This window comes from Vicia villosa, linkage group LG7 (assembly GCF_029867415.1).
Source record: "Vicia villosa cultivar HV-30 ecotype Madison, WI linkage group LG7, Vvil1.0, whole genome shotgun sequence".
Classification (NCBI taxonomy): Eukaryota; Viridiplantae; Streptophyta; class Magnoliopsida; order Fabales; family Fabaceae; genus Vicia; species Vicia villosa.
Window position 1 is genome coordinate 98,318,142 of NC_081186.1, and position 12,976 is coordinate 98,331,117.

General features: G+C 30.4%; 1 pseudogene; it reads right to left on the minus strand.

Annotated features, from left to right (window-relative positions):
* Positions 1 to 870: 870 nt before the first annotated feature.
* On the minus strand, positions 871 to 8,057 carry LOC131616074 (WAT1-related protein At4g30420-like; annotated as a pseudogene).
* Between the last annotated feature and the right edge of the window lie 4,919 nt (positions 8,058 to 12,976).

Genomic DNA, 12,976 nt, shown 5'->3' on the forward strand with positions numbered 1-12,976 from the left:
TGAATTAACTCATGCTGCTGTGAATAATAAGGTTGATATGGAAAAAAGTCTTGGTTCAACTCCCAGATCCAAAGCAAGAACAATATGGATGCATAAGGTATAATTGTCTCCGTGAATATTTTTTAAGGGATGAATAGACAAATTACTCCAATTATCCTCATTTTTTTTTGAAAATATCTAGTTCTATAATAGTTGTCTATGTGGATGACATAAATATTGTTGGCACTTTTTAAGAGCTTACAAAATCTATGAATTTCTTAAAGAAATAGTTTGAGATGAAGGACTTAGGAAGAATATAGTTTTGCCTAGGATCACTAATTAAACATTAGGACAACATAATTTTTGTACACCAAAAAGTTTATATAGGAAAAGTGATAAATATTTCTATATGTATAAATCTCATATTTTATCTGCCCCAATGATTGTTAGATCATCGGATATGGAGAAGATCCTTTGAGACCTCGAGAAGATGTTGAACAATTATTTGGTCCTAAAGTACCATATTTTAGTGTATTTTGGGCACTAGTATATCTGTCTAATTATACACACCATAATATTTCAATTTTTCTCAATCTATTAGAAATATATGGTTCTTCACTACGCGAAGATATAAGAATATAGTCAAACATATATCTCATTACTTTAGAGTTGCAGGTTACTTTTGAGATCCTCATATTGGTAGATCAAAAACAAGTTACTTTTTTATTTATGGTGGTATAACTATTTCATGGATATCTGTAAAATAACTCATAGCAAAAACTTCTTCAAATCTTCCAAAACTTTTAACAGTATATGAAGTCGCTTCCAAGTAGAACTTTAAAAAGACTAGTACAAAAGTTGATCTTGATCATCTAAGAGATGGTCATTCAATTGAAGAGAGAATTAATTACATTCTACAATTTTCTCCCTATACCATTTTTTTGTCCCATTGAGTTTCCCAAGTATGATTTTTAAAGAGAAAATTATTTCAAAAAGGATGTTGCACTCTTTTTCTTTCAATAGGATTTTTCCCTGTATTTTTTTTAGTAAGATTTTAACGAGTCGCATTCTCAATGGATATTCAAGTGAGAATGTTATGAACAATATTTAGTTTTAATGAGGATGTCTTTTTTCCTAGTTTGTCTTATTCCTTAATTCATATTAGTTCATTGTTATTATTGGAATTTAGTGATATGTTTGTGCCCTAATGTCTCACTTTTCATTAATTTCATAACAAAATTATTTAATTTTTATTATAAAAATTGCTTGTATAAACTTATTCATTACAATAAGATCCAAATAAGTTGTTTATCAAAACGTACTTTTAGTTGGATAGCAGAGGATCCTTCAAACTAGATTTATAATATGTTTTTCCACAAGACTCATTATCAATAGTTTTCTCTTGGAGATCAATTACATCTTCAGCTTTACCCCAAAGTACGATATACAAGCCAATGATCACTCCAATTGCACCTATTAAACTAGCATATGAAATAGCATAATCATTTAATTTGATCAATAATATTGTATAATCCCCATAAGCCAAGTTATAAGAAGAATCTTCATTAGTTGTCTGAATTTAAATAATTGTACCTTCCAATATATATTTCTTCATGAAGCCATAAGGTAGCTAATATAGTCACAATCAATGTTAATAGAGGGTTAAACATTGCAGAGAAAAGAGGTCCTCTCTTTGAAATGCACCACGCTTGAAGATAAAGTGCAACTCCAGATCCAACAATTCCCTGCAAAATATGTTTATTACAAATTAAGCTAATGATGATGTATTACTTATTTTCTTTATTACTAATAAAGTGACAAATAATATATCTATTTATAGAAACAATAATTTTTTTCTGACAATGAAAAATCATCAACCTACAGAATATAAAATGCAACCAAATTGAAATAGAGAAATAATCTTCCATGCATTAAGATTTGTCTCCAAAAAACAACGTTACTACTAATGATTGTAATGTTGCCATTAAGCACATCCATGCTGCTAGTGATAAGGTATTGGGATGGCTTGCATAAGTAGGAACCTGTGGAAGGTATAAATGGGTAAGATTGTATGAGACATATGTAATAATGATAGAGGTAAAAATATACGGAGATATATATATATATATATATATATATATATATATATATATATATAGATATATATATATATATATATATATATATATATATATAGATATATATATATATATATATATATATATATGATATTATGATGTTTCTAAGGGGAGAGATGTGCTTTATTATGAACATTTTTAGGCTCCATTAAATATTATATGAAAATTGGCTTTCTCCTCTACATCTACTCACGTCCACTGTTATTAAACTTAGTGCGTGAATATTATTGGTGAATAACTCGACTCAATAAGCTATAATATCATCTTGAAAATTTAGGTTTTTATTCAACCCAAGCTTAAGAAACAAGTTGTAGTGATGATTGTCTACTACTTAAAAACATGTTTTTAGGCTAAATCATTTTTAATTGAATATTTTTAACACATATCTCTCACACTAAGGATCGAATATATAGAACGTGACCAAATGACAGTAACCATAAAGCATGAGGCCAAACACGTTTTGCTAAGACTCTTGTGTCATCTCAAATTTTATATTTAGTGAAACTCATTCTAAAAAAATCGATAAGTAAAAAAATAAATGCATTTTTTTAACTTTTTACAAACTTAGTCTTTAACCTACTTTAGATTTGGTTCTTACTATATCATTATTCAAAATAACATACCTGCAAAATGAGAAAAATTGACCAAGCAACAATGCTTCCTAGAAGACACAAACATCCAAGCAACCTATTTTCTTCACTTTTTAATGATGAACCAATGATTGATTTTGAAGGTATGTGTTCTGCATTTAGTAGCTTTGGACCCTTCAATAATGTAATGGACACTGCCCCAGTTACACATATAATTGTCCCTAATATTTTAGCTATAGTTCTCAAACTTCGAATATTCACTCTCTCCATTCTGGCATATATTAATTTCAAATTAAAAAAAACATATTTGCTTAAAATTTGACATGAATAACAAAAGTATATTAAGTTTATTTATTACCCTGCAATAGCTGTTATTACAAAGGTAACCGCTGGAATAAGATTGGTCATAGCACTTGTAATTGAAGAAGAAGATAGAAATAAACCCTCAGAATATAAATTCTGATTTAGCGTAATACTGCAACATAAAAGAGTGAAATATATCAATCAATCTCAAAACATACCTTATGTAAATTACAATATCATTTTTATTTTTTTCTAAGAACTTTAGAGACGAAATTCTCACACTAAAATATTGAGAAGTGCAAAATTATGTGTCCTAAACATGTGTACCAACTATAAAAAATTATCTCTAATTTTTACAATCTAATTTTATACTTACGAAACAACAATTTTATGTATTTCATTATGATTAAACCATCAATTTTATCTCTAAACTCACATCGTTAAAAATTTAGCTTAATTTTCCTCTACGAGAATTTGATGTTCTCCCTCATTTTTATATGTTGAATTTATCCTAAAGTGGTGGATTTTTCTTAGCAACTTCTGCGATATAAAATCCTTACTAAAGAGAATGCATTTAAGCGTAGTATTTTAATTCATCCAACTAAGGTTTCATGTGTTATGTGTAAAGGGTTGGTAGAGTTAACTTCTCATATATTTGCAATTGGTAAGAATGCTTTAGTTGTGTGGCAAAATATTTTTAAGTGGATGGTGTGTTTATTAGTTCTTCTTAGGGATCTTAACTTTTTTGATTTAATTATATCTACCGTTATTATAAATTATGTTGTTTGGTCTATTTGAAAAATTAGGAATGGCATTATTTTTTTTCTAGTTCATCAATTATCGTGAAAGATGTGAAAGAACAAATTTTTTTATCTTGGAAATGACATCTTTATAAGTATATTTTCTCTCCTTGACCTGAGAACCTTATCCTCTATATGAATCAATATCAATTTGAGAGGCTTTGACATTGTCCCTAAGGATAAGTGTTCTTGGTCCATATTTGGAACGACTTATTTTTGTATAGTAGTTCCCTATTAACTAAGATCTAATATGTGGTCTCTTAGTAGAGTTCCGTTTTTGGTGTTTTGGTTTTCCCTCCTTTTAGTTGTTTGATTATTGGTTGTATTGGGTTTCAAGTATGTAGTTAATTAAGTCGCACATCGACCACGAATGAAGAAAATGTTGAGTTTATAAGAGAGATGACACATACACTCGTTGCCTTAATGTTTTTTGTGGATATGTGACGTCAAGGTCTCTTGGATCCCCAACGTTTGACTCATTGACATTTCCAAGCCTCTCTCCCAGGACTCCCCAAGAAAAGGTATCAGAGCCATGGTTGGCTCGGTGGGAAAGTGGATGTGGGTCCAAATATGGATCAAGGCTAGTGATGTTGGTAACTCACACTATTGAGAGAGATGGTTGGGTTTCAAGAGTGAAAGTGCTAAAGTACGACATCGTCTAAGAATGGAGAAAATGTTGGGTTTATAAGAGAGAGATTATTGGTTTTCAAGTGTGAAAATGGTAAAGTACGACATCGTCTAAGAATAGAGAAAATATTGGGTTTATAAGAGAGAGATTGTTGGGTTTCAAGTGTGAAAATGCTAAAATTTTGGGTTTATAAGAGAGATATTGTTGGGTTTCAAGTGTGGAAGTGCTAAAGTATGACATCGTCTAAGAATGGAGAAACATTTTGGTTTATAAGAGAGATATTGTTGGGTTTCAAGTCTGAAAGTGCTAAAGTATAACATTGTCTAAAAATGGAGAAAATGTTGGATTTATAAGAGAGGTGACTCATACCTCCATTGTCTTAAGGTTTTGAATGGATACGTGGCGTCAAGATCTCTTGGATAATAGACAGTTAGTCCATTGACACTTCCGGCGCTCCTGGAACTACCCAACAAGTGGTATTTGACCCTTGCTAGGTGCGGTGGGGAGCGGAAGTGGGTCCTAGTGTGGATTAAGGTTAGTGATGTGGATGACTCACACTTGTATAGGAGATTGTTGAATATCAAGTGCGAAAGTTTCACATCAACACTTTTGGTGCACCCCGAACTTCCCAAAAAGTAGTATTTGACCCTGGTTAGGTGCGGTGGGGAGCGGAAATGGATCCTAGTGTAGATCAAGGTTAGTGATGTGGGTGACTCACACTTGTGGAGGAGATTTTTGTATTTCAAGTTTGAAAGTGCAAAAGTCTCACATCAACTAGGAATCGAGGAAATGTTGCATTTATAAGAGAGGCGATGTTATGAACATAACTTTGGGGCTAAGAGAAATAGAGAGAAAACTACACTAAAAAGATAATAACAATTCTAAAACTAATTTCTTCATTCATTTCATTGATTCTCATTACATTCACCAACCATCTATTTATAACATAAACATAACCTAATCTAGATCCTTCTAAAGGATGATGACTCACTATTATTAATTATAATAGGCTTATAGAACTTGGGCCTAATTCATTACATTCCACCGATCTTGAAAAAACAACCTTGTCCTCAAGGTTGTAAATATAATGTTAAAGTTGCTTCCAGGATTCCACTGCCTAAACTGAAGAATTATAACAGCAAATTTATCTTGAGACAACCCATTTAAAAAGATCTTTCTTGTCTCCAATTCATGAGGCAATGCAGAATTTGGAATGAACACATTAAAAGCATAAATGGTGCCAAAGACAACTACATCTCCAATCCACTGTTCTGAGCTAAGAGGATGAGCGAACCACACACATGATAAAATAATGCTCACCAATTGTCTAGTTGTCATTATGGTAGCAATTGTTAGAGCACCAAAGGTGAGAATCATGTAAGAAATAAAAAATTGACCTGCTCTACCATATGGACTTATGTCAGTTCCTGCAGGATATAGAATGAATATTGAGCAGCCAAGGGTTACTAAGAAGGCCAACGAATAATCATTTCCTTGATATCTCTTCTGCATTATCAGAGTCCCAGACCTCATTCTTTTGGCTATACTTGCAGTAGATCTTATAGCTAATAGTATCACAAGTTGACTACTAGTGGCACACCTATCAAAGAATTGAGATTGATTTTCTTTTCCTCTATCCCATGGAATCTTCAAAGGGTATTGCAAATATTTGGGCAAAACATCCATAACAGTCCCAAAATTATTATCAATGCTAAGAACTAAAGCACCATTGGCAATCAGTTGATCCAATTGAGCAATTGAAATTCTATTAGCTGGAAGGAAAACAATGGAAGGGATTCCAACAGATGCACAATAAGAAGATAAAGCAGCAGAAGTGTCACTGGTAGAAACATATCCAACAGCAACAACATGGCAATTTATTTTTCTAGCAAGAACATTCATACCTAGATCCTTGAAACTACCAGTATGGCTAGTACCACAATTATTAAACCGCCAATTGTTCATGCCTAGAAACTGTTTGTCAAAATGTTTAGCCCAGAAAAGATTAGAGTTACCTTTAAAAGCGCTAACGATGTCGTCATCATCGACCTCAGGTAGAGCCCAAATATTACTCCATACATCAAAATCATAAGGCCGTGTGGTTTTACCGATGTGGGCATCGAAGAGGTTATGCTGGTAAGTGCCATCGAATTTCTTGAGAGTGTCGAGGTTATGTTGGTAAGCGCCATCGAATTTCTTGAGAGTGTCGAGGTCATGCTACACATTGAGTTGCTTTGGTTGTTTTTTGAACAGATCTGATGATGTATGTGAATACCACAATGGATTTGGTGTTGGGTGTTGCTGAGGATGAAGTTGATGAATGAAAATTTCACGAGGTTGTGGTGTAGTTTGTTGTTGAATATGAGGTGTGATGGGTGAACTAAAATTTGGTGGAGGAAAACATGATCGGAGATGATGGATTTCAGTTGTGAGGTTGTTGATGTTTGCTGAAAAACTAGCTTGAAATAATTGTTGGCTTTGGAGGAGTTGAGTGAGCGTGGCAGAGAGTTCTTCCATGGAGGGGGGAGGTGGAGTCATGGCAATGAAAGCACCATTTGTTATGAACATAACTTTGGGGCTAAGAGAAATAGAGAGAAAACTACACTAAAAAGATAATAACAATTCTAAAACTAATTTCTTCATTCATTTCATTGATTCTCATTACATTCACCAACCATCTATTTATAACATAAACATAACCTAATCTAGATCCTTCTAAAGGATGATGACTCATTATTATTAATTATAATAGGCGACACATACCTCCATTGGCTTAAGATTTTGGGTGGATATGTGGCGTCACGATCTTTTTGATCTTGAATGTTTAGTCCATACCTCCATTCTTAATCATTGTGGAACCTTTTTAACACTTTCATATTCGAAATTCAACAACAGGTTGTTTATTAGTTTTTTTTGTTGTTGTTTTTATTATTGTTTTTGCTACGTATCTTTTTTTTTGGGCATCAATTTGGTATATTATCTCCTATATAACCGTTATGATCCGTTGACATCAGGTCACAAATTAAGCACAACAATAATTTCAATTACTCTATATAAAAGTTAAATTAAATTAATTCGGCCATTCAATTGAATTTTTTAGTAAGCAAGTTTATGATTTCCATGAGCCTAAATATTCATTTATAATAGTTGAGAATGAAAACAAACCCTATTAGTGAGGTGATGAATATCAACGAAAAACTCCTTAAGTTTAAGTTACACGAAGTAGAGTTTCTCCTGTCGAAAAAGAAAGAAACATAACAATTCATCAAAATACTTGAGATAAGAAGAAAGTTAAGAGAGACTAATTAAAAAATAATAATAATGACAAAAAATTATAAAGCATACCTTGAAGATATATAAGCAATAGGAGCAAGAAAAATGGTTGCAAGAGCATGACGATATACCACAAATACCCTTGGACTCAAACCCTCCACAAGGGCAACTCTGTTCCAAAGAGTCATACCTGAAAATATAAACTGTATGACCACCATAACTATTATTGGAAGATAATATTCCATGTTTAAATTTGCCATCTTTGCTTTCCCAAAACAAGAGTTATGTATGAAGAGGAGAAGCTTAGTAATTCTTATATAAATTGCATCACAACAATACCTTTTATTGGGAAATAGTACATTAGTACTAAATGTTTAAACCTCCATCGTTGCTTTCCCAAATATATACAAAGTTTCAAATTTAAAAAAAAAAAAAAAATAGTTTGAATAGTTTTTCTAAAATGTTATTTTTTGATATTATGTACATTTGATATAAATTTTTTCAGATATCAAATTTTCAAAAAATTCCATAACTTTGAAATTAGTTTGAATAGCTTTTTATAAAAAGGATTTTTAAGATATAATTTTAAAAAAAAAAAAGTGATTTTAACTACATTTTAATATTTAATAATATTTATTTATGTTACTAAATGTCAAAATTAATTTTACTAATTATAAACAATGTGTTAAAATCACTTTTACTATTTTAAAATTATTTGTTATTTAAATATTTTTTAAAGTATAAAGAAGAATAATTTGTCAAATAAATTAAATTAAAGTGCAATCTTTAGGGAGGAAGGGAGATGGTCGTTTATCCGAAATATTACACCTATCAATTGTAACTTCTATGAGTTTTGTAAAAATCCTTTGTTTTATTTCTCTTAGGTCTCAATTGGTGTGTAATTTTTTCTTCTCCAAATTTTGTCTCGTTTTATGTAATCGGGTTCGAGAACTTTTGTTCTTTTTTAATGAAACTTGCTTAAAAAAATGTTGAATTATATTTTATTAAATACTGCCCTTAATTATTATTGTTCTCTTATTAGATTCATTGAATAATGAATTTATCCGATCTTTTATGTATACTAGATATTGATTACTCAATAAATTTAAAAGGAGAATCTTTATTTATAATAAAGGCGGATAGAGTATGTTGAATTATTTTTATAAAGTAAAATATATTAAGGTATTGAGTATATGTATTCACAAGTAGAGCTGTCAAATAAGCCCAATTTTTTAAAACCCCAATTTTTTGGCCCCACTAAAGCCCCACTTTACTAAGCCCTCTCTTAATGAAAAAATTTGCAGGCCCTATAATATTAGGCCCCTTAGTTAATGTGTTATTTTTGGGCCCTATTGAAAGGGCCTTGTTCTGTTTCAAAAATTCACTTATGCAGTAATTTTTTACTATTTCCTTTATTTTTCATTGAGAAACCTCTGTTTGTGTGTTAAATTCAAAGTACCAGATAATGTATAAATAAAGCTTTGTTATTTTCTGTAACTATTATATATATTATATATAGAAAATGTTGTTTAATCTTAAATAATTCAGTTTAGGTCGAGTTAAATATGTGTGCCAGCCATTGGATGCATCTTAGTGGTGTTCGTAGAAACATGAACGAAGTGAATGGTAAGAAAGAAAAAAGGAAAGGACATTTAGAGCTTGTTTTGTTTTTCAAATTTTAAAATTTGTTTTATAAATCAATTTTATAAAACTGTTTTTAAGAAGAGAATAATCAAAAAAAGTTGTTTGGTAAACTTATTTTTAAAACTGTTTTAGAAATATAAAATTAAAAAAAATTATTTGTTGGCCTAATTTTCATATACTTATTTTTAAAAAGAGTAAAAAATTTATTTGGTCAATTGATTTTAAAAATATATTTTTGTATAATTAATAATTAAGTTTAAAGGTGCACATGAATATAAGTAAAAGTTAAATTCAGTAACTCAGTAACTAAATTTTATTCTTAGAAAAAAACTAAACAAAAATAAAAATCATTTTTTAATATTTAAAAAATAATATTAACGGACATGTTAAAATATTATTATTTTTATTGGTATTTCGGATAGATGCATATCATATAAGTATACAAATTTTTTACTATTTAAAAATATTGTCGAATACATTTGAGATATTTTTCACTGATACGTCTTTATTGAGGGCGATATAGACAACCGTAATTCAAGAATTGCAATTTACTTTTTATAATAATTCATTTTTAATACCTTATTAGACATATAAAATGATATTTATTTTGACACATTTTTTATATTTTATATTAATATTTATTTTGAAATAAAGTACTTTTTTAGTTTAAATTTTAATTGTATGAATTTGTAATAATAGAATAGAAGACAATGCTTAATAAAAATAAAACATTATTCGTTACCAGCTATTTAAAAATAAAAAAAGATTATTGTAAGCAGAGCCTTAATTGAGAAAAAAGTACTTGTTTATATTACATTTTATCCATATTAATAAAAAGTACTAGTTTTAGCTTGTTTTCAATCATATAAAATCGCAAAACTGAAATGGAAAACAGGTTAAAGCTGTTTTTGTTTTTTAGTTTTAAAAACACGAAAATTGAAAACTGTTTTTAAATACAGTATTATAAAACATTACATTCAAACAAGTTTTTGAATTTTGAATTTTCAAATACTAAAAAAACAGTAAATTGACACCTATTAACATAAACTGGATTTGTGTGTTTATTTTTTTTAATTATTAATTTTTTATTTGGGGCCTAAGGCCCCCTTCTAAATTTTTAGGGCCTTATATGTTTAAGGGCTCATTATTCTTAGATATTTTTAAGCCCTCTTATTAAGTGGGCTAGGGCTCAAATTTTATGGCCCCCTAAATTGACATCTCTATTCACAAGTGCTTGTTCACACCCGGGTTAAGATTTATGGCATGCGAAGTGAATGCATAGCAAGGAAAACACAACATTGGGCATGATTGTTGTCCTTTTGTTCTGTATTCTTTAAAGATAACGAAGTTTCATAAATATATGCACACACATGGATTGTACTTTTGGTTGACCACTGTCCGAGATTGTTGTAGATAAAATATAAGATGGTGATTGATGAATGGTAGGAGAAAATGGTACATGAATGATTGATGGTTGGTCCGAAAAAATGGTACATGAAATGATTCATGATTGGGGTGAAAAATGGTACATGAGTAATTGAGAATTGTTTGGAAATGGACTCACTTCCACGGACATCACAACATGCACATCAATGTTAATTTTAAGTGACTCTCAAAATAAGTTGGTTCTTATTCTCATTCGCACTATTGAACACTAAAACAAGTTTTTCACTTTTTCTAATTTTTCATTGTCCTTAATAATTTTTATGTCTAACCAACAAATCAAACTCATTTCCAGATACTCGATACTCGAATGTATGAGTGTTCCAAAGTCGAATCTTCATCAAAAACTTTAGAATCGAAAAACAAACATGAGCATCTCTTTTAATAATCATGTTAGATAGTTTGAAGAAATAATAGAGAATGAAATGAAAAAATGTGTGGAAAATTATGGAAAATAAAAACCTATTTATAAAAAATAAAATAAAAAATACACTATGGCGCTAGGGTGCATGACGCCTCCTTTTAGGCAACCACTGCATGCACCAGAGGACATGGCGCATGGGTATACATGCACCAGAGAAAATGATGGCGCCTACAACTAAATTTCAGTGCACGCGCCACTGATAGCGGCGCCTCCTCTTAATTATAATTTTTTGTTTGAAACATGAATATTTTAGTTAATAATGAAAAATGTTGATTACTAAAGTATTTTATTTGAAAATGTTGGTTAATTGAAAAAAAAAAATCAATAATTGATATTTTGTCTAAACACAATGCAAGTAAGAAATAGTTGAATAATACTTTTTATTATTTTATAATTAGAAACATTTTATTTTTAAGTCATCAAATAACTAATGTCTAAACTAAATAGATTAATTATTTAATGTATATTTAAACAATAAGAATCTTCTAAAAAGGACCATAGGTTATTTAATTAAAATTAGAGTGATTAAGTTTGACTTTGCAGTAGGCATATTCGGTAACAAGAATGCTCTAAATGTACATGTTAAGGAGAAGTATCATAAGTGTTAAAATAAGTAGCATGAATATTGATCGTATGAGTTATGCAATGGCGTGTTAGAAAGAAGGTGGTCAAACGTGTGTTGTATCGCTTGTGTAGAAAAAGCTGCACATTATCAGTTTGAATTTTTTACTCAAATAACCAACATTCCTAAATCAATACTTAAATATACCAAACTCTTCTACATAAATTATAATCTATTCATGTCTCAAATAAAATATAAAAAAAAAACTCTTGTTATACCCCTTGGAGTTTTTGAGTATCATGTGTGCTTCTAAAATTATCCCTCGACTTTCGGAGGATTATTCTCGGACGCACTTTTTTTTACTTAACGTGAAAACGTTCCGTAGATGCATCTATGGAATCTGTCCGTATGTATATATACGGAATAAACCATATACAGAAAATCAGAAAATCAACATTGCAACGATAAAAATAATATTCATAGATTAAAATTGGTATTACACCGATGATTTCAACAGAAAATTAAATATTACATTTCAATAGTCCGATGGACGCTTGCACATCTCTAAGATTTACTCGACCGTTCTTTGTACCGTCGTCGCTACGAACTCGAGCGGAATTTTCTCTTCGAAATCAAAATACGTTCGCCACATCACCAAAATATCCTCTTGGTTCTTGAGCTCAAAGTTGTTGTAAACGACGTTTCCTCCGTTGTCAACTGAAGGTGAATGATACTCGAGCTTCACAACCTTTCGTTTGTCTTCGTAATGTAGGCGATAGTGGATTTCGTCTATGATATCGTCGAGCGAGGTGTAATAGTTGAGTTTGAACGTCCACCTGGGTGTTCTGTCGTTGGAATAAGAGATACTTACGACATACCAATGAATGTTGATATCATATTGAGACATTTTTATGCCTGTGTGAAATACAACATAAGAAACCTCAAATTTATAGAAAACTTAGGTGAATATGGATCACCCATTTTCTGTCATAGAGCTTTCTGTAGGTATATCCACGGAAAGAACTTAGATATTTTGTTTCCGTAAGTATATCTTGTAAAAACCTGAAAGTTTGCAAATTAAGAACCTTTCGTAGATACATCTACAGAACTTTCGCTATTAGTTTTTTTAGCAGAACAAAATAATATTGCAGAACAGAATAATAATACACCTACTTAACCTTCCATTAAAATT